Source organism: Nerophis ophidion, unplaced genomic scaffold, assembly GCF_033978795.1.
Source record: "Nerophis ophidion isolate RoL-2023_Sa unplaced genomic scaffold, RoL_Noph_v1.0 HiC_scaffold_113, whole genome shotgun sequence".
Lineage (NCBI taxonomy): Eukaryota > Metazoa > Chordata > Actinopteri > Syngnathiformes > Syngnathidae > Nerophis > Nerophis ophidion.
Window position 1 is genome coordinate 245,001 of NW_026907035.1, and position 27,327 is coordinate 272,327.

The following is a 27,327-nucleotide window of genomic DNA, read 5'->3' on the forward strand; positions in this document are numbered from 1 at the left end:
TAAGTGGAACTTTGAAGGATGTCCCATTGATTTCAATAGGAATTTCCCCAAAACTTAGTCCATGGGTACTGTGCCTATTAGCAACATTAGCAATGACCTGCTAGTCCTTATACTTGTTCAACCAACCCTTTTAAGTTACGGTTTGGTAGTTAACATGGACTACGATTGAAACCGTGATTCAGGATGGTGTGTGGAAAAGTTAAATTCCTGTGTCAAATGTCCAGACCACAAACAACAAGATTAAATAAATGTCTGTTGAAAAGTAATACTGAATTTGTCATTTGACTGTGGGCTCTGTTTGATTGATTTGTCAAAAAGTCTTTGACAGTAAAGAAGACTGCCTATGTCCAGTGTAGATTAAAGTCTTGACATTACCTGACCTGTGTGATTGTTAGTGATGGGTTGATGAGGCGTTGCACAGCCTTTTGACACATTTATAAACTGTATTGATCCTGTGTCACTAAATACTGACATCTGCTGGACATTAAAATTCCCTACAGGAAATCTATGGACCAACTCAACTGACACTGATTTTATGACCGAGTATATCCAATAATATAAACCAAGTCATTGAATTTCATTTAGGATTATTTCATATCTTCATTTAAATAATAATAATGTTTTTAAATACTTTTTAGATACAGTCAATAAATAATGTGAACATGTATCATAACATGGAAATCTAAGAGAACGTGTTGTGAATGAGGATAGTTGTGGACTGGGAATTTTTTTTTTTTTTACACATGCGCTCTGATTACGCACTATTGATTGATTGATTGAAACTTTTATTAGTAGATTGCACAGTTCAGTACATATTCTGTACAACTGACCACTAAATGGTAACACCCCAATAAGTTTTTCAACTTAAGTTTATGGATACCTTAACTGAAACTAAATCAATCAGCACAGCTGACCAAGCTGACCAACAGGTGTTATTATGTTGTACATTCCAACAGGTGTTATTATGTTGTACATTCCAACAGGTGTTATTATGTTGTACATTCCAACAGGTGTTATTATGTTGTACATTCCAACAGGTGTTATTATGTTGTACATTCCAACAGGTGTTATTATGTTGTACATTCCAACAGGTGTTATTATGTTGTACATTCCAACAGGTGTTATTATGTTGTACATTCCAACAGGTGTTATTATGTTGTACATCCCAACAGGTGTTATTATGTTGTACATTCCAACAGGTGTTATTATGTTGTACATTCCAACAGGTATTATTATGTTGTACATTCCAACAGGTGTTATTATGTTGTACATTCCAACAGGTGTTATTACGTTGTACATTCCAACAGGTGTTATTATGTTGTGCATTCCAACAGGTGTTATTATGTTGTACATTCCAACAGGTGTTATTATGTTGTACATTCCAACAGGTGTTATTATGTTGTACATTCCAACAGGTGTTATTATGTTGTACATTCCAACAGGTGTTATTATGTTGTACATTCCAACAGGTGTTATTATGTTGTACATTCCAACAGGTATTATTATGTTGTACATTCCAACAGGTGTTATTATGTTGTACATTCCAACAGGTGTTATTATGTTGTACATTCCAACAGGTGTTATTATGTTGTACATTCCAACAGGTGTTATTATGTTGTACATTCCAACAGGTGTTATTATGTTGTACATTCCAACAGGTGTTATTATGTTGTACATTCCAACAGGTGTTATTATGTTGTACATTCCAACAGGTGTTATTATGTTGTACATTCCAACAGGTGTTATTATGTTGTACATTCCAACAGGTGTTATTATGTTGTACATGGCTTACACACCTCCTCTTTCTGCTGTAAACATTGTGAATGATCCACTTGACACTCCCGTGGGGAAACTTTGCTTTGATCAAAAAAATAACAGAAAAATCCGCAGCTTATTCCAAAATGATTGTGTGTCTGTCTCCTATGTCATTTCCTTATGGCATAATGTTGTAAATGACATCTGTTGGACCAAAACGTGGTCCCTTCCTAACAGGTATTTACTTAGCAACAAAGTCAAAGAGATATCATTTAAAATCATCCATCGCTATTACCCTGTAAAGACTGTGATGGTTAGATACAAAAAGGACATTGATGTCACCTGCACCTTTTGTAACATGCACCCAGAGACTGTTAACCACTTGTTTTATACTTGTGAAAACACTCCATCACTATGGCAGGCATCTGTCGCTTCATCCCGGACAATATTTATGACAAATTTGTGCTTTACTTTAAAGATGTGATTTTTGGTTTTACACTGTATGAACAAAAAATTGAAAAGGAATTCTACCTTTGCAAGCTCATTATTTTATTGGATAAGTTTTATATTCATTAATGTAAGTTTCTTAATACCCGTCCTATCTTTTGTGCCTTTAAAAAAGATCTGGAACTTTACATTAAAACGCTCTCTACCTCTAACAACAAAAAAGCTGTGAAAACGATGATGCTGTGTTCCACATTTAAGTTGTTTGATGAATCTGAATAAGCCTACGGCTTTGCATTTTGTTTATTATTTATATATATATGTTTTTATTCTTTTTTTTAATTATTTTGAACTTACAACCCCCTGGCGCTGTTTTGTACTGTTTTCATAATGTTTTATAATGTTGTATATTGTTGTTTGTCTTACTGTTTGTAATTGTTGACATTTATAAATAAACCTTTCAAAAGAACAACTAAGTGTTGGCTTTCTTCTTCTTCCTTGTTTTAGTTGAAGGTAGGCGCACTGACAACCTTCAAATGTTACGCCACCTACTGTTTCCCCGCTTCTTCTTCTTCTGACGTTAACTGATGGCAAATAACGCGTCATGTCCGCCGCCGTCTGATAGAAAGCATACATTTTCAAATCATTTGAAAATGATGTCCTAGCCAAAAAGGGCTATTTTCAGATGGACATATAAGGAGAAAATGAACTTGATGTAAATCCTGAGATCGCGAGATTTGGCACGGCACTCCATGAATCTGTCCAATCAGATTGGCTTTTCCTGAAAAACACGCATGCGCATTAAGTGGGCGGATGTAATGATTTCGATGGGAAGAAATAATATTCAGCATCGAAGGAATAACAACTGAAAGTAAGTAATACCATTTATTGTTTCTCTTTTGGTATTTATATGACTTTAACACACACCAGTTATTTGTTTTAAACTACTGGAACGTCACGCAGTTACGGAAATAGAGCTATAAATGCCGCAAGCACCTTGCTAGAAGTTGTGATAGTTACCTCCACCGAGGTAAGTATAATAACAAGAAGTGAAATAACAATGAGAGAAATAAATGTTCAGAGAACATTTGAAGTGGAACAATATACATTACTGAACACATAATATAGAGTTTTACATTTACAAGAAGTTCCAGCTATATTCCAGCAACCTTTGTCTGTATTTATCTTCCACCCAACTCTCTCCTTTGAGGCACACATTAAAAGCGTTACTAAAACGGCCTTCTTTCATCTCCGTAATATCGCTCAAATTCGCTCCATTTTGTCCACTAAAGACGCCGAGATCATTATCCATGCGTTTGTTACGTCTCGTCTCGATTACTGTAACCTATTATTTTGGGGTCTCCCCATGTCTAGCATTAAAAGATTACAGTTGGTACAAAATGCGGCTGCTAGACTTTTGACAAGAACAAGAAAGTTTGATCACATTACGCCTATACTGTATATACCTTTATATACATATATACATACATATATACTGTATATACCTTTATATACATATATACATACATATATACTGTATATACCTTTATATACATATATACATACATATATACTGTATATACCTTTATATACATATATACATACATATATACTGTATATACCTTTATATACATATATACATACATATATACTGTATATACCTTTATATACATATATACATACATATATACTGTATATACCTTTATATACATATATACATACATATATACTGTATATACCTTTATATACATAAATACATACATATATACTGTATATACCTTTATATACATATATACATACATATATACTGTATATACCTTTATATACATATATACATACATATATACCTATACTGTATATACCTTTATATACATATATACATACATATATACCTATACTGGCTCACCTGCACTGGCTTCCTGTGCACTTAAGATGTGACTTTAAGGTTTTACTACTTACGTATAAAATACTACACGGTCTAGCTCCATCCTATCTTGCCGATTGTATTGTACCATATGTCCCGGCAAGAAATCTGCGTTCAAAGGACTCCGGCTTATTAGTGATCCCCAAAGCCCAAAAAAAGTCTGCGGGCTGTAGAGCTTTTTCATTTCGGGCTCCAGTACTCTGGAATGCCCTTCCGGTAACAGTTGGAGATGCCACCTCAGTAGAAGCATTTAAGTCTCACCTTAAAACTCATCTGTATACTCTAGCCTTTAAATAGACCTCCTTTTTAGACCAGTTGATCTGCCGCTTCTTTTCTTTCTCCTATGTCCCCCCCTCCCTTGTGGAGGGGGTCCGGTCCAATGACCATGGATGAAGTACTGGCTGTCCAGAGTCGAGACCCAGGATGGACCGCTCGTCGGGACCCAGGATGGACCGCTCGCCTGTATTGGTTGGGGACATCTCTACGCTGCTGATCCGCCTCCGCTTGAGATGGTTTCCGCCTCCGCTTGAGATGGTTTCCTGTGGACGGGACTCTCGCTGCTGTCTTGGATCCGCTTGAACTGAACTCTCGCGGCTGTGTTGGAGCCACTATGGATTGAACTTTCACAGTATCATGTTAGACCCGCTCCACATCCATTGCTTTCGGTCCCCTAGAGGGGGGGGGGTTGCCCACATCTGAGGTCCTCTCCAAGGTTTCTCATAGTCAGCATTGTCACTAGCGTCCCACTGGATGTGAATTCTCCCTGCCCACTGGGTGTGAGTTTTCCTTGCCCTTTTGTGGGTTCTTCCGAGGATGTTGTAGTCGTAATGATTTGTACAGTCCTTTGAGACATTTGTGATTTGGGGCTATATAAAGAAACATTGATTGATTGATTGATTTATATAGTATTGGAGTGTCGAAATGACAAAAGGAAAAGCTGGAAAAGGATGAAGAAGAACTGGTAAAGAAGTGGAATCAAATAAAAGATCAAGAAGGACTGTAAAGTTGCTGAGTAGACTGGTATAGTGGTGGTGCATTAAACTGGCAGCAGATATAATATGTGATACTTTCTTTTTCTTCCTGCAGTCATCCCGTCCTGCAGCATGCACCTATGTGAATGTGGAGAATGACCAGCAATGTCCAAGTAAGTTATATGTATATGCCTGTTCTTTCTTGAAGTCAATTAGTTCTGATTGAGATTTACAGATAAAAAGCTGTCCACAGTTTGTCAGGAACAAACATGAAAATATTGCTTTCTTTGACCCTGATTACATTAGCACATATGAAGAATGAAACTTCAAATAGGAGTTATCTCAGCATGTGTAATTCATGTTTTTGGAACCTTTCACCTCCAAGTTAAAGCTGGTAGGTAACATCAGGTCATGACTAAGGATGTAACAATATCAACATTTCACGGTATGATATCGTCATAGTGTTAAAGCCAGGGTAAGATATTGTTACAAAAATGTCAAAGTGTGTTAAATGACGTGGGAGGAATGTTTAGGATAAACACACTTACTGTAATTGAACACAAACATCATTTTCATATGTTGTAATCATATTTATCATTAAAAACAGGTATTTTAGGTGCAAAGGAATGGTGCAGAATTTCAAGTAACACACAAAAACCAACATTTTCAAATAAGTGTCTTTAAACTGACATAAACAGTAAACATCCAGTGTAACTAATGTAGAACAATAATGTTTCTTTTGCCAAGAAACTATACTGTGTGTCCGGTATGTTTTTTTTTCAATACAACTTGGTATTATTGTGGGTTTGATGACCTTTTTAGCACATTCAACAATACTGCCATTATAATGCAAACAGTGATCATTTTGGTCACAGTAACGGTGATATGACATTTTGATATTGTTACATCACTGCTGTTTAGTTGAGTGTTTTTAAACTTTGAACTTCCTAAGAAACTGCCCTTTGCAGTCCAAATTGTATTAGTTTGTAGAATACTGATTCTTAAGAGTTAACTAATAATTTGACTTTTAATCATGTAAATACCTCACAAATGCATATTGTCCCTTGCTGACATCTTGGTTTCACATGAACGATATTTTCCAAATAACGGTTCTAACATATAACTCATTCTAATATATTACTCCTATTCCCTAACTTATTGTAGACATTGTGGTGTGTAGTGTCAGCAAATGTCTTATTTTGTGCATGTCCACATTTCCTCTGGTGAGCTGCAAGGGCTCTGGGTCGATTTGGAAATGGTCTGGATGAACGTGGCATGCTTTACCTTGCAGTATGCAGACTTTGTTTAAGGTTCAACTAACACGACAGTTATAGGCACAGAAATATTTCACAGCAACAATTCCTCGGCTAACCTAAGCACAAACGTTCCCATCACTCCTGCACACTTCCACTTTTTCGCCCTTCTATAATGTCCCGTTTGAACCTTGTTTTCCCACACGGCGGGTTTTCATGGGAGAACCAGTTTACTTCTCAGATGAGCCCACTTAATATTGTCAGAAAAAAACACAGCGACTGGTGTTCTCGTTTGATAGCGTCACACATCACGGCATTATTGTGACAATTTTGAAATCAAAATAAGGTTATATTTACAATAATGTTGCATCCCTCGTCAAGATCCTTTCTCATAGGTTTGGTTTGCTGTTGTGTATTTACTAATGATTGGCATTAGCATCCACAACTTTCTTTTTATAGTGTGTGTTGTATTGTGATGAGTTACATTTAACACTGTGGATGATGTGTTACCACAAACACAGAAGATACGTAAACATGAACTACAATGCGCTCAAGATGTGGGGAAAAAGGAAATGCATTCCATTAGCTGGATTTGTATAATGTGTTCAATTTATGTCAACTTCCTTCTTGTTTTGTCTGTTTTTTTTTTCAATGATTTGAATCTTTAGAGTTTTTTGGTTCCTCTTCTTTGTGTCAGGGGGTAGCAGCAGGGTAACACTGCATGAGGCGGTGCCCCCTGAAGGAGCCCAAAACACTGCTCTTCAAATGGAACACATCCAACCTTCAGGTGACCGTGCAGGATGTACCACTCTGGAACATCAAGCCTCTCCCCACCTGCCAGGTACACCCACCGTCTTCTGTGGCTGAATAATGTTTTGCTGTGAATTTTGTCTCAAAGCAAATCCTGCTCAAATGTGACAAACTTTGGAGTGTAAGAATGTGAGCGATATGCTGAGATGTTATACGTTTTGCCTTGTGACAAAATGTTATCAAAAACCTTTAGTGATTTGTATTCTATTTTACTTTCAGCACATGAAAATATTTCTACTTCTGACCATCGAAGAGAATGGAAAACCATTTTCCAGATCAGCCCTCATACATCCTCCTGATGGCCTAACAACTGAATGACATGTCGATGCTGAGTATGATCCATTTCAATCATTTGAGGAAGCTCTCCCTGATATAGGGGATTGGATGTACAATGACGGACATACGTTTAATGAAGGATTTGAAGATGGTTTGAGTGAGGAGTGTGCAGAAGAGTCCAATTTCAAGGACACAACAGACAAACCAATACATGACAATGCATCAGAAACCATGGCAGAGTGCCTTCTGATCAGCATGGGTTATGTAAACTGTCCTAAAGTCACAGGTAAGGCCCTAAGCCATATGCTCAAAATGTTCAAGTTGCTTTATCCCGATAGTCTGAACACAGACTGCTTAAACAGTGTGCAGAAGTTCCAAAACTTTTTTTTATCCCACTCTGCATCATCGCCTACTATATTACATAAATCCTCCAAGAATTGTTTTGGGCCAATAGAAAGTAAACAAATAAAATGCCTGCTTTGTGGGACCAGTGTGTCAGAAGAAAGATTCTCATCCTTTTTTTAAAGTATGTACAGATTGATTTCTTGTTTACCACAGCACATTCATGTGCCAAATGGGCCCTCGTTGGTGAATATAAACATGCAGGTTTTTCTTTGCTGCAAGATAGTGTAACATATGAGACATGCAGTCATGTTATTCCCCTATTGGAAACCTCTGCAGTACAGTAGTATTCTTGGATGACATATTGGGTAAAGTTGTTTTCCTTGACTTCACATCTATGCCTGGCATAGTGATTGCAGTTCATTTCCCCAACACACTTGAAAAGTTTGAAATAATGAAGAACTGAACTGGCCTAAGAAGCCACAAATCAAATCTTTAATCATTGTTATAAATGCTCTGAAAATACACACTGATGTGATGTTGCCGTGGATTCTGTAAATATGTACTGTATATGGAGTATCATTGTTGATGATGTTTTTGCATTGTGTGTAATATTTCAGTGGCAAATATATTACATTTACTTGTTTAATAAAGCCACTGTCCTTTTTAATGAATACATAGGCCTACTATGCTACTGTATTTTAATATTAGTCCTTATGATGGTGGTTGGAGAGCCAAATATCTTCTGAAGTGGTACTTTGTTAAAAGAGTTTGAGAACCACTGCTCTAGAAAGTTCACAAATGTTAAAAGCTCTTACAAAGTGTCTTGTGATCATATCAGTATTGTTTGGGTTCAGTTTTAAATCTCACAATTGTAGTCACTGAGTTACTGTACATGACGTGTGGATAAGAAATCAACAAATTAAGTCCAACTTTATTTAAATAAACCATTTAGATTACAGACCATATATCCATATTGTCTGAATTCATTATTTTCTCCCAATGTTGGCATGAGATCAACTGGAATATGATTGAGGTATAACTAAATTGAGCCCATTAAAATGCATTTTTTTAGAAAACGGGTATATCTAACAACTCAAATAGTGAGCAGTGAGAGACAAAACCAAGTATATCTCTCACTGAGACATCATTGAGACATATTGAAACCAATACTCATCAATTGTCTTTTTGCCGAAATAGAAAAGAGACATCTGAGAACTCAAACAGTGAGTAGTGAGAAACAAAACCAGGTGTTTCTCTCACTGAGTCATAATTGAGACATATTGGAGACCAGCTCATTCATCTCTCATTTTGGTCTTAGTTGAAATGGGGAAAAGAGATAACTATTAGACAACTATGAGATCTCTCATAGTGCTCACTGTGAGCCTTATTTCTCAGGAGATACATTTGAGAAGAATGAGAAAACTACTTTGGTCTCCATTAGTGCTCTTTTATGTCTAGGAGATATATATAAGACATACATGAGATCTCATCTTCAATTTTGCTTTGCTATGGGAAACAAGAGTTTGATGAGCATTCCTCAACTTTTTCGGTCTTTTTTGACACTCGTGCCAGCTTTTTTAAAGCATGTTGCAGGCATCAAATTCCAAAATGAGCTAATATTTGCAAAAAAAAAAAGTTTCTCAGATCCAACATCAAATATCTTGTCTTTGCAGTCTATTCAATTGAATATAAGTTAAAAAGGATTTACAAATCATTGTATTCTGTTTTTATTTACCATTTACACAACGTGCTACTTCACTGGTTTGGGGTTTTGTACATGTTGACAGTACATTGCAGTGTTATTTTGTTACAGCCGTGCCCACTGTGTGAAGTACTTTTGCAAGACTCCTAGCAATAATAATACACTTCACCAAAGAGCCTGCTGTAAAAGAAATGACCATTGAATGAAGATACATACTCAGGTCACCGTGATCTGAAAAGGAGAGTGAAGAATGTTTTTGTATTCCCCAGATTCTAATCATCTTGGATGAATAAACAAGCAATTCCTAATTTCACTTGGAAATGTGTTTACTATAAAAGTGTAGCACTGTTTCCACACAAAATACCTTCTGTTTTTGAAAAGATGCCCATGTGTGTCTTCCAGGTTGAACATTCCACCCTTTGTGCCTGCCCGGACTGTGCTGGAAGGCCTCGAGTCAGAGGATGCGTGTGAAGACAAGAAAGCTGTAAAAAAGGAGATCCATAGCAAAAAGGTCAAATAAGTACAAACAAGTATTTTACCTCGATTATTAACAGTTTATTTTGCCCAAAAATGTTAAGGGAGCCAAAAAGGACAAAATGGAAGAGGAGAATACAGACCTGCTCAGACTTTGCCACACAGTACCGCTGGAGGTGGTGAACTTAGGTAAGAATCCATGTTTCAAGGTTGATCGGGGTGGGGGGAAGACAACGACACAAAGGTGCTCCTCTTATTTAGACTTTTTGTTTATGGAGGTGGGAAAGGTTACGATCCAGAGAAGAAAGACTACTCAGGTTTTGAGGCCTGGTTGCAGTGTTACTATGTGGATGGAATGAAGTCTGTACGCGACCACAATGGCAGGACTATGTGGTTCAAAGTATGCAAACACATTTTCATACGTAACAACTATATTTGTAGCACGTATTGACTAATAGAAAATGGTGTCATTTCAGGGCGATCCAGGTCCTATGGCTCCTAAAGGTAAACGCCAGAAAAAATAGTTGAGATACCATTACACATAAGAGAAAGCTTAGTGTGTCTTTATCTTTTCTCACACACCAGAATCAAAGTCTCCAAAGGCCAAAAAGAGAAAAGATACAGATGCAGACCATGATTACCCCCGCAAGAAAAAGGTATATTCAGTAGGTAATCACCACCAGCACATAGAAATCTAACCCCATTGTGGCTGTACTTCAGGTGTCCAGGAAACACAACTCTGACAGCACAGTGAAGAAAAAAGCAGCCAAAAAGCCCACAAAAGCAGCAAAGGAAGAAGAAAATGGACCTCAAGAAGAAGCCACACCCAGAAGAAGATCAGCAAACACACCTCAGCAAGAACCGAAATCCACGTCAGGCAGGAGGAAAAAGAACAATACAGAGCCAGCTGCAGGTCTGATTCTAATAATACTCCCATTTTCTGAAAATATTAAGAGCCTGATCTTTGAGGATCCAATTCCCACACACTTATCTGTGTGCGCAAACTATAAAATTGCATGTACTGTTGGTGGACGTGTTGTATGTGATCTACTTTGTGCAATTGATAGCAGCAAAAGTGGCACAGATCACCCTATTTTTGTGTACTAGAAGCATTATGTGCCCTTGGAAACACTTCTTTCCCTCTACATTCATGTTATTATGCTCTCCACACTGGAGGGGGGCTTATATTAGATTATAGCACATATCGATCATCTAACACCTTTTCTGCAATATAGAATCACAGTATGTATACTATTTGCAGCAGGAATGATCAAACTGCATATTGCAAGACATTTTTTTTAGGAGTTATACTAAATACAAAAAAAAAAACGCAACGCTTTTGTTCTTGTTCCCAATTTAAATGAACTCAAAGATCGAAAACTTTGACTATAAACACAAAATACCTGTTCCTCTCAAATATTGTTCACAAATCTGTATACATTTTTTAATGAGCATTTTTTCTTTGCCAAGATAATCCATCCCACCTGACAGGTGTGCCTTGAGCTGTCCAAAATAAAAGGCCACTGTGAAATGTGCAGTTTTATCACACAACACAATGCTTCAGATGTCGCAAGTTTTGAGGGAGCGTGCAGTAGGCATGCTGACTGCAGCAATGTCCACCAGAGCTGTTGCCCGTCAATTAAATGTTTATTTCTCCGCCATAAGAATAGAATAGAATAGAAAGTACTTTATTGATCCCTGGGGGAAATTCAGCACCACAGTTCGCTCACAATAAACAATGATAATAATAAATAATATAATATATATGAATAATATAAATATATTCTACATTTAAGTGCAGTCAAGGAACATATGCATTATACAGTCGGATGGCTGTCGGTGTGAAGGACCTCCTGTGTCGTTCCGTGTTGCATTTTGGGAGTCTGAGCCTTCCACTGAATGTGCTCATTCTCTCTGCAAGGTCCGAGTGTAGTGGGTGGGAGGTGTTGTCCATAATGGCTAGGAGTTTTGCTAGACTTCTCTCTGACACCACCGCCAGAGAGTCCAGCTCCACTCCCATCTTGTTACTGGCCTTCTCTACCAACTTGTCCAGTCTGTATGTGTCCCTCACTCTCAGCCCACTGCCCCAGCAGGCCACGGCGTACAAGAGGGCGCCTGCCACCAGCGACTCGTAGAACATCTTCAACATCTTTGTACAGACGTTGAAGGATCCTAGCCTCCAAAGGAAATATAGATTCGGCTCTGTCCCTTCTTGTAGAGGGCCTCAGCGTGTTTTGACCCATTCAGCTTGTTGTCCATGTGTACTCCGAGGTATTTATAATCCTCTACCATGTACACATCCACCCCTTTGATGGAAACAGGGGTCGCCAGAGTACTCCTCCTCCTTCCCAGGTCCACAACCAGCTCCTTGGTCTCCGTAACATTGAGCTGGAGGTGGTTCTTTCCACACCATGTGACAAAGTCCTCCACCAGTGTCCTGTATTCCTCGTCATCACCTTCCTCAATACACCCCACTATCGCAGAGTCATCAGAAAACTTCTGAAGGTGGCAGGACTCTGACTGATAGTGGAAATGGGTGGTGTAAATGGTGTAGAGGAAGGGGGAAGAGTACTGTAGCCTCCGGGGCCCCGGTGTTGCTGACCAGCCTGTCAGACACACAGTCCTGCAGTGGCATATACTGTGGTCTGTCAGTCAGGTAATCTACAACCCAGGACACCAAGGGGGCCTCCACCTGCATCTTCTCCAACTTCCCACCCAGTAGCCCAGGCCGTTTAGTATAAGCCGCCTCCAAAGGTGTTTCAGAGAATTTGGCAATACATCCAACTGGCCTCACAGCCGCAGACCATATTGATTGGCTGAGACCTGCCACCCGGACAGCTGCTACAACAATTGGTTTGCTTAACCATAGCATTTCTGCACAAACTGTAAGAAACTACCATGAATTGATTAACGTGGACCCCGACTTAAACAAGTTGAAAAACGTATTGGGGTGTTACCAATTAGTGGTCAATTGTACGGAATATGTACTGAACTGTGCAATCTACTAATAAAAGTATCAATCAATCAATCTGTCTCAAGAAAGCTCATCTGCATGCTCGTGGTCCTCATCGGGGTCTCGACCTAACTGCAGTTTGTCTTCTTAACCAACTTGAGTGGGCAAATGCTCACACTCAATGGCGTCTGGCACAATACAGAGGTTTTGGTATGTTATTATTGACAGCGAAACCACGTGCATTTTATTGATGGCATTTTCCATGCGCAGAGATACCGTCACGAGACCCTGAGCCCCATTGTTGTACTAATCACCCGAGGCCATCACCTTTATAAATAACATTTACTAACTCATGTTGCAAGGATCTGGAAGCTAAAAACATCCCAGTTCTTGCATGACCAGCATACTCACCGGACATGTCACCCAGTAAGTAATTTTTGAGAGGAATATATATTTTGTGTATGGTAAAAGTTTCAGATCTTTAAGTTCAATTCATGATAAATGGGAGCAAAAACCAAAGTGTTGCGTTTATATATTTGTTCAATACCATATTTTTCGGAGTATAAGTCGCACCTGCCGAAAATGCATAATAAAGAAGGAAAAAAAACATACAAGTCGCACTGGAGTATAAGTCGCATTTTTGGGGGGAAATTTATTTGATAAAACCAGACGGCAAGAATAGACATTTGAAAGGCAATTTAAAATAAATCAAGAATAGTGAAGAACAGGCTGAATAAGTGTAGGTTATATGAGGCATAAATAAGCAACTGCTATGTTAAGCTAACATATTATGGTAAGAGTCATTCAAATAACTAGAACATATAGAACATGTTATACCTTTAACAAACTATCTCTCACTCCTAATCCATAAATCCCATAAAATCTTATACGTCTAGTCTCTTACGTCAATGAGATAAATAATATTGATATTTTACGGTAATGTGTTAATAATTTCACACATAAGTCGCTCCTGAGTATAAGTCGCACCCCCGGCCAAACTATGAAAAAAAAACTGCTACTTATAGTCCGAAAAATACGGTGCATATTTTCTAAATCAAAAAAGGAATACCATTAAAAAACAACATAAATTAATAGACTTTGGTTTAATCGGCCCTTTAAGTTGTCCAGCAGCTATAAAATGATATTGCTGAATATATATCTTCTTCTTTTTATTTCTAACAGTCCAAATATGACATGCACATGTAGAACAAAGGCTTCTCTGTTCAGTTGTCTTTGCAGCGTGATGGCCTCCTTTCTCACAGCCCTGTGTGCAACTATGTCAGTTGTCTTTGCAGCGTGATGGCCTCCTTTCTCACAGCCCTGTGTGCAACTATGTCAGTTGTCTTTGCAGCGTGATGGCCTCCTTTCTCACAGCCCTGTGTGCAACTATGTCAGTTGTCTTTGCAGCGTGATGGCCTCCTTTCTCACAGCCCTGTGTGCAACTATGTCAGTTGTCTTTGCAGCGTGATGGCCTCCTTTCTCACAGCCCTGTGTGCAACTATGTCAGTTGTCTTTGCAGCGTGATGGCCTCCTTTCTCACAGCCCTGTGTGCAACTATGTCAGTTGTCTTTGCAGCGTGATGGCCTCCTTTCTCACAGCCCTGTGTGCAACTATGTCAGTTGTCTTTGCAGCGTGATGGCCTCCTTTCTCACAGCCCTGTGTGCAACTATGTCAGTTGTCTTTGCAGCGTGATGGCCTCCTTTCTCACAGCCCTGTGTGCAACTATGTCAGTTGTCTTTGCAGCGTGATGGCCTCCTTTCTCACAGCCCTGTGTGCAACTATGTCAGTTGTCTTTGCAGCGTGATGGCCTCCTTTCTCACAGCCCTGTGTGCAACTATGTCAGTTGTCTTTGCAGCGTGATGGCCTCCTTTCTCACAGCCCTGTGTGCAACTATGTCAGTTGTCTTTGCAGCGTGATGGCCTCCTTTCTCACAGCCCTGTGTGCAACTATGTCAGTTGTCTTTGCAGCGTCATGGCCTCCTTTCTCACAGCCCTGTGTGCAACTATGTCAGTTGTCTTTGCAGCGTGATGGCCTCCTTTCTCACAGCCCTGTGTGCAACTATGTCAGTTGTCTTTGCAGCGTGATGGCTTCCTTTCTCACAGCCCTGTGTGCAACTATGTCAGTTGTCTTTGCAGCGTGATGGCCTCCTTTCTCACAGCCCTGTGTGCAACTATGTCAGTTGTCTTTGCAGCGTGATGGCCTCCTTTCTCACAGCCCTGTGTGCAACTATGTCAGTTGTCTTTGCAGCGTGATGGCCTCCTTTCTCACAGCCCTGTGTGCAACTATGTCAGTTGTCTTTGCAGCGTGATGGCCTTCTTTCTCACAGCCCTGTGTGCAACTATGTCAGTTGTCTTTGCAGCGTGATGGCCTCCTTTCTCACAGCCCTGTGTGCAACTATGCCAGTTTGCACGCAGATTTCAGACTTTTTAAGAGGCACGATACTGCCTGCAGGACACTTTCAGCATTGATAAATCTCACTGTTCATGTTGAGTGATTTGTATTTGCATTTTCTCCTCCCAGTATTGTGGGCATTCTGATAATCAACATATATTCTGCATACATCATTAAGACAAATATGTTAAATGGAGGGAATAAGCGATAGAAAATGGATGGATGGGATGGATTGCACTCCTTATTTTGCTCATTAATCGACAAATATTTAGATCAGCTTTGCGTGTGCTAACAAGTTTGCATGTGTTTTGATACACATAAACCTTTTGTAGATTATACTGTAAGTGTGGTAAACTTACTTTTTGTTGCAGGCTTCAAGACACGTAGCGGGAGACTGACAAGACAGAATGTCAAGTAAAGGACATCTATTGGAAAATACTGTTTTTATTCCATGATACATATTTTTAATAAGCATTCCACACGTTTATTCTTGGCATACTTTTCAATCACAATTCACAATACAGTAAATTATTTGATTTAATGTGAAGTTAATTATATTTATATAGCGCTTTTCTCTTGTGACTCGAAGCGCTTTACATTGTGTAGCCCGATATCTAAGTTACATTTTGAAACCAGTGTGGGTGGCACTGGGAGCAGGTGGGTAAAGTGTCTTGCCCGAGGACACAACAGCAGTGACTAGGTTGGCAGAAGCGGGGATCGAACCTGGAACCCTCAGGTTGCTGGCACGGCCACTCTACCAACCGAGCAGAAATGATGGCTACCGAGCTCTACTCTTTCCTCTCTCCCTCTTGAGTACAGGTAAAAAAACCTTCTTTATGGTGACGGCCACCTATGTCACGTGACACATGCTTCTGTTCCTTGTGTACACATCCACAAACACCACGTGACATACACACATGATCTGGCTCCTACAATGACTAACATGGCTCATTTGCATAATACACTAAAAACTACTTGGGTCTCTGAGGCAGACGATGAGAGTCCTGTAAAATGTATACATACAGTGGGGCAAAAAAGTATTTAGTCAGCAAGTTCTCCCACTTCAAATGATGACAGAGGTCTGTCATTTTCATCATAGGTACACTTCAACTGTGAGAGACGGAATGTGAAAAAAAAATCCAGGAATTCACATTGTAGGAATTTTAAATAATTTATTTGTAAATTACGGTAGAAAATAAGTATTTGTTCAACCATTCAAAGCTCTCACTGATGGAAGGAGGTTTTGGCTCCAAATCTCACGATACATGGCCCTATTCATTCTTTCCTTAACACGGATCAATCGTCCTGTCCCCTTAGCAGAAAAACAGCCCCAAAGCATGATGTTTTCACCCCCATGCTTCACAGTAGGTATGGTGTTCTTGGGATGCAACTTAGTATTCTCCAAATACGACGAGTTGAGTTTATAACAAAATGGATACATGGATGATACAGCAGAGGATTGGGAGAATGTCATGTGGTCAGATGAAACCAAGATAGAACTTTTTGGTACACCAACAACAGGTATGTCACACCTGAGAGACATGGCACACACCAACAACAGGTATGTCACACCTGAGAGACATGGCACACACCAACTACTCAACAACAGGTATGTAACATTGGTATATTGATCCAGATCAGGAAGTAGTAGAACCCAAAATGCTCAATGGTAAAGGCTGCTGCCTCTCACACGGTACTACTGGGTTCAAATCCACAAGATCTTGTTTTTTGTTTCATCTCTATCATTGTTAAATGATTGCATTTGTATATTAGTGAAAATCCTGTCTTGATGGAACCCAGGATACCTCAATGGTCAACACTGTGATCTTCAAATATGGGGGTACTGGGTTTGAATCCCAATTGGTTTGATATGTAACTTCAGTTCAAAATTGAGCTCCACCTCAATCGTAGTTTACTGGGACAGATGTCACGATTCCATTAATGAATGAGCCAGACTACACTTCCAACAAGACTCAGGATAGCTCAATGGTTAAGACTGCTGCCTCTCATGCAGAACTACTGGGTTCAAATCCATTGTTAGGAGGCGTTAGTTTATTCTTTTGCCTTGATCATAGTTCACTGAGAACATTTGTATATGAGCGAGAACCAAACTTTGTTGGGACCCAGGATAGCTCAATGGTCAACACTGTGGGCTCCTAATACAGGAGTAGTGAGTTCAAATCCCATACATGGAGTCAGTAATTTGGCAGTATGGCGTCAAGACGACATACATTGTGGGCTGCTTCTTCTCCCCCACACAGACTAATGTTATGTGCTACTTCTTTGACTAACATATAGTTGAAAAATTAAGTCAACACTAAAGCTAATAATAATCCAAAATAAAATGTCAAATAGTCAATGATGACACCTCAGGGGTTACCTGTGTGTGTGTGTGTGTGTGTGTGAGAATGAGTGCGTGTGTTTGTGTGTGTGTAGGAGTGTGTGCGAGTGAGTGTAACTCCTGAGGTGGGTGGGAATAGGATAAATAAAGAGCGTTGACCAATGAGCTCTCCTGGGTACAAATAAAATAAAATAGGTTAATTGTAATTGGATAAAAAAAAAAGTAAATTAAATTATTATTTTAACATTACATGGGAGAAATGACACAGTTACAATATTTGTCAACTTGCAGCCTCCAGCTGATCTTTTAAATTACACATCGACCCAAGCAGGAGTCGAACCCCACACTCTTCAACCTGAGTCAACAGTCTTAACCACTGGGCTATCCTGGGTCTTGATGACACAATTTTTTTTCATACACAAATGTAATCGAGGACTGTGGCCCAGTAAAGTTTGATGAGGTAGAACAAAAGACACACAACCTGAGTGAGATTTGAACCCAGTACTTTTCATTCCAAGTCAGATGTCTTAACCCCTGGTCTATCCTGGGTCTTGTGAAGAGAAGATTGTGTTCTATACACAAATGTAATCGAGGACTCCTGGCTCAGTAAAGTATGACAAGCTTAAACAAAATTTTGTCAACATGAGTGGGATTCGAACCAAGTACCTGTCATTCAGAGTCAGCAGTCTTAACCACTGGGCTATCCTGGGTCTTGATGAGATATTTTTTTTTCATACACAAATGTAATCGAGGACTGATGGCCCAGTAAAGTTTGATGAGGTAGAACAAAATACAGCCAACCTGAGTGTGACTTGAACCCAGTACTTTTCATTCCGAGTCAGATGTCTTAACCCCTGGTCTATCCTGGGTCTTGTGAAGTGAAGATTGTGTTCTATACACAAATGTAATCGAGGACTCCTGGCTCAGTAAAGTATGACAAGCTTAAACTAAATTTTGTCAACTTGAGTGGGATTCGAACCCAGTACCTGTCATTCAGAGTCAGCAGTCTTAACCACCGAGCTATCCCTGGTCCTGTGAAGAATGGATTTCTTTCCATACACAAATGTTATCTACGACCCCTGACTCACTGGAGTAAGATGAGGTGGAAAAAATACTGCTGACCGGAGTGGGGTTTGAACTGTGTACAGTTTGTTCTCATGCAACAGTCTTAACCACCGGGCTACTTTCAGTCTTGTAAAGGTAGGATTTTAGTCCATACACAAATGTAATCGATGACTCCCGGCCTTTGTAAAGTATGATGAGGTAAAAAAAAAATACTATCAACCAGAGTGAGGTTTGAACTCAGCACTTTTCATTCAAAGTCAGCAGACTCAACCCCTAGTCTACCCTGGGTCTTGTGACAATAAGATTGTGTTCCATACATAAATGTAATCGAGGACTCCTGGCTCTGTAAAGTATAATGAGGTTGGGAATGGGTGAAAAAAAAAGAAGATTAAAATAAAATATACTAAAATAAAAATGGTCTAAACCTGGGCCCTGGAGAAGGGGTCCAGACTGAGGCCAAGGGAAAAAACAACAACAACTCATAGCCATAGTACACATCCCTCTCACATGTGTGTAAGAGGTAAACATCAAAGAAGACAAAGGACATGAAAGACATTAAAGCAGCGGATACAAGCAGACACTTCTACATCCAGCTATGAATAACAACTAAAAGAAACATAGACACTGTGGTGGTCTCTGCGCGGTTCCACGCCATCGTCCACTGGGGTGGAGGGAGCGTGGCCAGAAACAGGAGCAGACCCAACAAAGCAACCAAGAGAACTGACTCCACTCTAAGCCGCCAACCAACTCTCGGCCAGTGTCCAGTCCGCATGGATGAGCGAGGATACGTCCAAGGAGACTGAGGTGTACGACACCTGCTCACCCAGCCAAGACACCGCCAAGCCTCTCCGTCCCAGCGCTCAGAGCTTGCTCCGCAGACCTGTCCCTTCATCCGCATCTCCTCCAGTCCCTCCAAAGCGACTTCGGTGTGGCAGACACCCAGCAGCTGGTCTCCATGGTCAAAAGGCTCCCGGGAGGAAGATCCAGAAGTCCACAAAAAGCACCACAGAGGTCACGAAAGTGCCACCCCTTGTCACACAGTCCCAAAGGGTCCCGGACCAAAAGGCAAAAAAATATAATAAGACATGAAAACAAGAGGGAAACACAAAATGATGACACAAGAGCACGGAGCTCCTGCCAACAGCAGCCACTACAGCAGCGCCATCTTGGGGGAAAAAAAAAAAAAAAATCAATTAGAGCTGGATTTGAACCCAGTGCGCTTAATTCCAAGTGAGAAGTCTTAACCACTGGACTGTCCTGGGTCTTGTGAAGCTATGATTGTGTTCCATACACAAATGTAATTGAGGACTCCTGGCTCAGTAAAGTATGATGAGTTTGAACAAAATGATGTCAACTAGATTGGCATTCGAAACCAGTACCTCTCATTCAGAGTCCGCAGTCTTAACCACTGAGCTATCCTTGGTCTTGTAAAGAATAGATTTCTTTCCATACACAAATGTTATCTATGCAGTGATTTCCCCCCCAGAAAATGTGTTAGTCGTCACCATCACATCTCCATCTCATCTTTGCCTGGGGGGGGGGGGCAATAGACCACAGACTGTGGTGAAGTAGGCCGGCTACGTCGCATGAAGAAACTTTGAATTTTGGGTTGTGTTTTCCGCTCCATATATACGATATATATCTCAATAGATTTTAGGTTCAAAGAACTATGAAGTTGTTGCAGGTATGACCACATGGTGGCGATAGTTTCAAAGAACTATGAAGTTGTTGCAGGTATGACCACATGGTGGCGATAGTTTCAAAGAACTATGAAATTGATGCAGGTATGACCACATGGTGGCGATAGTTTCAAAGAACTATGAAGTTGTTGCAGGTATGACCACATGGTGGCGATAGTTTCAAAGAACTATGAAATTGATGCAGGTATGACCACATGGTGGCGATAGTTTCAAAGAACTATGAAGTTGTTGCAGGTATGACCACATGGTGGCGATAGAGTGCAGTGGGCGAACTGCAGATGGGAACTACTTCAACATGAGAGGAATAAACATCAAACATGTTGTGGACTCAATTGATGACTTGTTTATTGCTGCAGACAAGCTGGCAGGTATGACAACAACAGGTATGTCACACCTGAGAGACATGGCACACACCAACAACAGGTATGTCACACCTGAGAGACATGGCACACACCAACAACAGGTATGTCACACCTGAGAGACATGGCACACACCAACAACAGGTATGTCACACCTGAGAGACATGGCACACACCAACAACAGGTATGTCACACCTGAGAGACATGGTACACACCAACAACAGGTATGTCACACCTGAGAGACATGGCACACACCAACAACAGGTATGTCACACCTGAGAGACATGGCACACACCAACAACAGGTATGTCACACCTGAGAGACATGGCACACACCAACAACAGGTATGTCACACCTGAGAGACATGGCACAAACCAACAACAGGTATGTCACACCTGAGAGACATGGCACACACCAACTACTCAACAACAGGTATGTAACATTGGTATATTGATCCAGATCAGGAAGTAGTAGAACCCAAAATGCTCAATGGTTAAGGCTGCTGCCTCTCACACGGTACTACTGGGTTCAAATCCACAAGATGGGAGGTCTTGTTTTTTGTTTCATCTCTATCATTGTTAAATGATTGCATTTGTATATGAGTGAAAATCATGTCTTGATGGAACCCAGGATACCTCAATGGTCAACACTGTGAGCTTCAAATATGGGGGTACTGGGTTTGAATCCCAATTGGTTTGATATGTAACTTCAGTTCAAAATTGAGCTCCACCTCAATCGTAGTTTACTGGGACAGATGTCACGATTCCATTAATGAATGAGCCAAACTACACGTCCAACAAGACTCAGGATAGCTCAATGGTTAAGACTGCTGCCTCTCATGCAGAACTACTGGGTTCAAATCCATTTGTAGGAAGAGCTAGTTTTTTGTTTTGCCTTGATCATAGTTCACTGATTACATTTGTATATGAGTGAAAAACAATACTTAGTGGGACCTGTGATAGCTCAATGGTTAACACTGCTGCCTCACACGCAGTACTACTGGGTTCAAATCCACATCTGGGAAGTTCTTGTTCTTTGTTTTGCCTGATCATAGTTCACTGATAACATTTGTATATGAGCGAGAACCAATCTTTGTTGGGACCCAGGATAGCTCAATGGTCAACACTGTGGGCTCCTAATACAGGGGTAGTGAGTTCAAATCCCATACATGGAGTCAGTAATTTGGCAGTATGGCGTCAAGACGACATACATTGTGGGCTGCTTCTTCTCCCCCACACAGACTAATGTTATGTGCTACTTCTTTGACTAACATATAGTTGAAAAATTAAGTCAACACTAAAGCTAATAATAATCCAAAATAAAATGTCAAATAGTCAATGATGACACCTCAGGGGTTACCTGTGTGTGTGTGTGTGTGTGTGTGTGTGTGTGTGTGAGAATGAGTGCGCGTGTGTGTGTGTGTGCGAGTGAGTGTAACTCCTGAGGTGGGTGGGAATAGGATAAATAAAGAGCGTTGACCAATGAGCTCTCCTGGGTACAAATAAAATAAAATAGGTTAATTGTAATTGGATAAAAAAAAAGTAAATTAAATTATTATTTTAACATTACATGAGAGAAATGACACAGTTACAATATTTGTCAACTTGCAGCCTCCAGCTGATCTTTTAAATTTCACATCGACCCAAGCAGGAGTCGAACCCCACACTCTTCAACCTGAGTCAACAGTCTTAACCACTGGGCTATCCTGGGTCTAGATGAGACCATTTTTTTTCGTACACAAATGTAATCGAGGACTGTGGCCCAGTAAAGTTTGATGAGGTAGAACAAAATACACTCAACCTGAGTGGGATTTGAACCCAGTACTTTTCATTCCGAGTCAGATGTCTTAACCCCTGGTCTATCCTGGGTCTTGTGAAGATAAGATTGTGTTCTATACACAAATGTAATCGAGGACTCCTGGCTCAGTAAAGTATGACAAGCTTAAACAAAATTTTGTCAACATGAGTGGGATTCGAACCCAGTACCTGTCATTCAGAGTCAGCAGTCTTAACCACTGGGCTATCCTGGGTCTTGATGCGATATATTTTTTCATACACAAATGTAATCGAGGACTGATGGCCCAGTAAAGTTTGATGAGGTAGAACAAAATACACTCAACCTGAGTGGGATTTGAACCCAGTACTTTTCATTCCGAGTCAGATGTCTTAACCCATGGTCTATCCTGGGTCTTGTGAAGAGAAGATTGTGTTCTATACACAAATGTAATCGAGGACTCCTGGCTCAGTAAAGTATGACAAGCTTAAACAAAATTTTGTCCACATGAGTGGGATTCGAACCCAGTACCTGTCATTCAGAGTCAGCAGTCTTAACCACTGGGCTATCCTGCGTCTTGATGAGATGTTTTTTTTTCATACACAAATCTAATCGAGGACTGATGGCCCAGTAAAGTTTGATGAAGTAGAACAAAATACAGTCAACCTGAGTGGGATTTGAACCCAGTACTTTTCATTCCGAGTCAGATGTCGTAACCCCTGGTCTATTCTGGGTCTTGTGAAGAGAAGATTGTGTTCTATACACAAATGTAATCGAGGACTCCTGGCTCAGTAAAGTATGACAAGCTTAAACTCAATTTTGTCAACATGAGTGGGATTCGAACCCAGTACCTGTCTTAAGCACTGAGCTATCCCTGGTCCTGTGAAGAGAGGATTTCTTTCCATACACAAATGTTATCTACGACCCCTGACTCACTGGAGTAAGATGAGGTGGAAAAAATACTGCTGACCGGAGTGGGGTTTGAACTCTGTACAGTTTGTTCTCATGCAACAGTCTTAACCACTGGGCTACTTTCAGTCTTGTAAAGCAAGGATTTTAGTCCATACACAAATGTAATCGATGACTCCCGGCCTTAGTAAAGTATGATGAGGTACATGATGTGTGATACACATCATGTATCACACATCATGTATCACACATCATGTATCACACATCATGTATCACACGTCATGAATCAAACATCATGTATCACACATCATGTATCACACATCATGTATCACACGTCATGTATCACACGTCATGTATCAAACATCATGTATCACACATCATGTATCACACATCATGTATCACACGTCATGTATCACACATCATGTATCACACATCTTGTATCACACATCATGTATCACACATCATGTATCACACATCATGTGTCACACATCATGTATCACACATCATGTATCACACATCATGTATCACATTTCATGTATCACACATCATGTATCACACATCATGTATCACACATCATGTATCACACATCATGTATCACACGTCATGTATCACACATCATGTATCACACGTCATGTATCACACATCATCTATCACACATCATGTATCACACGTCATGTATCACACATGTATCACACGTCATGTATCACACATCATATATCACACATCATGTATCACACATCATGTATCACACGTCATGTATCAAACATCATGTATCACACATCACGTATCACACATCATGTAAAACACGTCATGTATCACACATCATGTATCACACATCATGTATCACACATCATGTATCACACGTCATGTATCACACATCATGTATCACACGTCATGTATCACACATCATGTATCACACGTCATGTATCACACATCATGTATCACACGTCATGTATCACACGTCATGTATCACACGTCATGTATCACACATCATGTATCACACGTCATGTATCACACATCATGTATCACACGTCATGTATCACACATCATGTATCACACATCATGTGTCACACATCATATATCACACATCATGTATCACACATCATGTACCAAACATCATGTATCACACATCATGTATCACACATCATATATCACACATCATGTATCACACATCATGTATCAAACATCCTGTATCACACATCATGTATCAAACATCATGTATCACACGTCATGTATCACACATCATGTATCACACATCATGTATCACACATCATGTATCACACATCATATATCACACATCATGTATCACACATCATGTATCAAACATCATGTATCACACATCATGTATCAAACATCATGTATCACACGTCATGTATCACACATCATGTATCACACATCATGTATCACACATCATGTGTCACACATCATGTATCACACATCATGTATCACACATCATGTATCACACATCATATATCACACATCATGTATCACACATCATGTATCAAACATCATGTGTCACACATCATGTATCACACATCATATATCACACATCATGTATCACACATCATGTGTCACACATCATGTATCACACATCATGTATCACACATCATGTGTCACACATCATGTATCACACATCATGTATCACACATCATGTATCACACATCATGTATCACACATCATATATCACACATCATGTATCACACATCATGTATCACACATCATGTATAAAACATCATGTATCACACATCATGTATCAAACATCATGTATCACACGTCATGTATCACACATCATGTATCACACATCATGTGTCACACATCATGTATCACACATCATGTATCAAACATCGTGTATCACACGTCATGTATCACACATCATGTATCACACATCATGTATCAAACATCATGTATCACACGTCATGTATCACACATCATGTATCACACATCATGTATCAAACATCATGTATCACACGTCATGTATCACACATCATGTATCACACATCATGTGTCACACATCATGTATCACACATCATGTATCAAACATCATGTATCACACATCATGTATCACACATCATGTATCAAACATCATGTATCACACATCATGTATCACACATCATGTATCACACATCATGTGTCACACATCATGTATCACACATCATGTATCACACATCATATATCACACATCATGTATCACACATCATGTATCAAACATCATGTATCACACATCATGTATCACACATCATGTATCACACATCATGTATCAAACATCATGTATCACACATCATATATCACACATCATGTATCACACATCATGTATCACACATCATGTATCACACATCATATATCACACATCATGTATCACACATCATGTATCACACATCATATATCACACATTCTGTATCACACATCATGTATCACACATCATGTATCACACATCATGTATCACACATCATATATCACACATCATGCATCACACATCATGTATCGCACATCATGTATCACACATCATGCATCACACATCATGTATCACACATCATGTATCACACATCATATATCACACATCATGTATCACACATCATGTATCACACATCATATATCACACATTATGTATCACACATCATGTATCACACATCATGTATCACACATCATGTATCACACATCATATATCGAACGTCATGTATCAAACATCATGTATCACACATCATGTATCACACATCATGTATCACACGTCATGTATCACACGTCATGTATCACACATCATGTATCACACATCATATATCACACATCATATACAACACATCATGTATCACACATCATGTATCACACATCATGTATCACACATCATGTATCAAACATCATGTATCACACATCATGTATCACACATCATTTATCACACATCATATATCACACATCATGTATCACACATCATGTATCACACGTCATGTATCAAACATCATGTATCACACATCATGTATCACACGTCATGTATCACACATCATGTATCACACATCACGTATCACACATCATGTATCACACGTCATGTATCACACATCATGTATCACACATCATGTATCACACATCATGTATCACACATCATGTATCACACATCATGTATCACACATCATGTATCACATGTCATGTATCACACATCATGTATCACACGTCATGTATCACACATCATATATCAAACATCATGTGTACCACATCATATATCACACATCATGTATCACACATCATGTATCACACATCATGTATCACACATCATGTATCACACATCATGTATCACACGTCATGTATCAAACATCATGTATAACACATCATGTATCACACATCATGTATCACACTTCATGTATCACACATCATGTATCACACATCATGTATCACACATCATGTATCACACAGTCATGTATCACACATCATGTATCACACATCATATATCACACATCATATATCACACATCATGTATCACACGTCATGTATCACACATCATGTATCACACGTCATGTATCACACATCATGTATCACACATCATGTGTCACACATCATGTATCACACATCATGTATCACACATCATGTATCACACATCATGTATCACACATCATGTATCAAACATCATGTATCACACATCATGTATCACACATCATGTATCACACATCATGTATCAAACATCATGTATCACACATCATATATCACACATCATGTATCACACATCATGTATCACACATCATATATCACACATCATGTATCACACATCATGTATCACACATCATATATCACACATTATGTATCACACATCATGTATCACACATCATGTATCACACATCATGTATCACACATCATATATCACACATCATGCATCACACATCATGTATCGCACATCATGTA

The 27,327-nt window shown here is 39.5% G+C and overlaps 1 long non-coding RNA gene across 1 annotated transcript; it reads left to right on the top strand.

Moving 5' to 3' along the window:
- The first annotated feature begins 3,955 nt into the window (after positions 1–3,955).
- LOC133547448 (uncharacterized) lies at positions 3,956–10,980 on the top strand. The gene is made up of 2 exons (XR_009805498.1): positions 3,956–5,267; positions 7,045–10,980. It is a non-coding gene; the product is annotated as an uncharacterized LOC133547448 (long non-coding RNA).
- The last annotated feature ends 16,347 nt before the right edge of the window (positions 10,981–27,327 follow it).